Source organism: Triticum dicoccoides, chromosome 4A (assembly GCF_002162155.2).
Source record: "Triticum dicoccoides isolate Atlit2015 ecotype Zavitan chromosome 4A, WEW_v2.0, whole genome shotgun sequence".
Taxonomy (NCBI): Eukaryota; Viridiplantae; Streptophyta; class Magnoliopsida; order Poales; family Poaceae; genus Triticum; species Triticum dicoccoides.
The window spans coordinates 678,825,469-678,827,372 of NC_041386.1; the positions used below are offsets into that span (position 1 = coordinate 678,825,469).

At 51.2% G+C, this 1,904-nt stretch overlaps 1 pseudogene; it reads left to right on the plus strand.

Annotated features, from left to right (window-relative positions):
* The first annotated feature begins 1,409 nt into the window (after positions 1–1,409).
* LOC119284067 lies at positions 1,410–1,904 on the plus strand (annotated as a pseudogene).

Consider the following 1,904-nt stretch of genomic DNA (forward strand, 5'->3'; position numbering starts at 1 on the left):
AGCCACTGGAATGCTGACGCGTGGATGCCTTTTGGTCCCGGTTGGTGCCACCAACCGGGACCAAAGGCCCCCCTGCCTGGGCTCGGTGCACCGGCCACGTGGAGGACCATCTGTCCCGGTTCGTGTTTGAACCAGGACTAAAGGGGGGAGGTATTAGTAACGACCCATTAGTCCCGGTTCATGAACCGGGACTAAAGGCCCTTACGAACCGGGACAAATGCCCCCTTTTCTACTAGTGTATCTATACTTATTCCAGGACGGAGGGGTATTTAGAAACATCTTATGTAATTCATAAATAAAATGTTGCTTTCTTTCTTCATAAGTGGAGCCATATACAGTTGTAATCGCAATGACTAAGTTATTCTGTTTGTTTTTAGCTATTCTAGTAAAAAAAATTAAAAATCTAGTAGCAAAAAAGGTTTTGATCTCCCAGCTAATTGTTTCTAACACATCAATATTCACTCCAACCAAAATGTATTCCTAAGGATCTCCAGGTTTTGCTAGATGAGGAGGTGTTTCGCTTTGTCCATTGTATACACTTTGTCTTGTGGGTCACCCGATGGACACTCCATATCTTTGCCTTTTTATTGTCCTTCTTTCAAAGCACCATCTCTCAGCCAAACTCCCCATTGAGTTTAAGTTTGTCAAGGTAGCCATGTGGGCATTGAGTTTTGTGATAATTGCACCAATTTGTTGGGCTCAATCTAAGTTATCAAAGCTAGCCCTGCACGAAGATAGCACCAAGGTTGAAATTAAACCAACCGTGAAGTTCTTCTATAACCGGGCATGTGCATTTTCCCACTGATTTTTTAACGAAAATAACAGAATTCTTACAAAGATACCAAAAAGACATGTCGAAGGGAAAGAAAACAACCCGCCTAGAACTAAGTTCAATTGAAGTCCGAGACATGGTAGCCAGCCCTGCCCATTTTGTGCATTATGCGATCCATCATGGGGCATCTCCATAATGAATTCCGCTCGCGTCCTCGGAAAGACGTGGATGTATATTCGTTGCCCTAGCCGCCGTGTCCCCAGCCATCTAGCACGTACCCCCAATCGTAGCACGTTACAACCACCGATCACCGCATAGCCATAGTCAGCTAGCGCCTCCCCCGGTTGAACTCCTTCGACGCCGTCGTGCATGCCGTCATCCCCCGTCCCGTGGCCTCGCATCCTTCGTCGTCTTCTACCCTGCGACTGCTACCAATACCATATCGAATTTGCTCACTATCACTACCCACCAAGTAGCCACCTAGCCACGTACACAAAGCCTGTACATACATATATATAAGTTGTCAGTGTCAGTGCAAACATCAGTCAGTCAGACAACGGACCACTCTTTCGCGCCTTTACAAACCACGAGTACGTAGATCAATCTTGATTGATTTTTCTCTCCGTCCCGGCCGGCCATGAGGAGCTCCGTGCACGTCCCAGCCGCGGTAGAGGCGCTGCTGGGCCACTCGGTGGCGGCCCTGTCGGAGAGGCCGGCGCCGCGGCTGACGCAGCTGCTGGTGAACGTGACGGTGGAGCGGAGCCTGTGGCCGGTGCACGTGCTGCTGGGCGCCGACGCTACAGTGGCCGACCTGGCACGCGCCGCCGTCGCGGTCTATGCTGCCGAGGGCCGCAGGCCGCCGCTCCCCGCCGACGACGGCGCCACCGACACGGCCGCGCGGTTCGAGCTGCACCTCTCCAAGTACACCCTCGACGGTAAGCAGGAAGCCGCCCATCACAAGAAGATAAATCTCCCCACTTGGATTAATCAAGCTTAATTCTGTTGATGCAGCTCTTGACCCGGAAGAGAAGGTGCTTGACCTGGGCTCTCGCAACTTGTTCCTCTGCGCCACCAGGTCGACGCTCAGATCAGATCATCGTCTGCTTCTTCGCTCATCACTGTCATGTCTTGA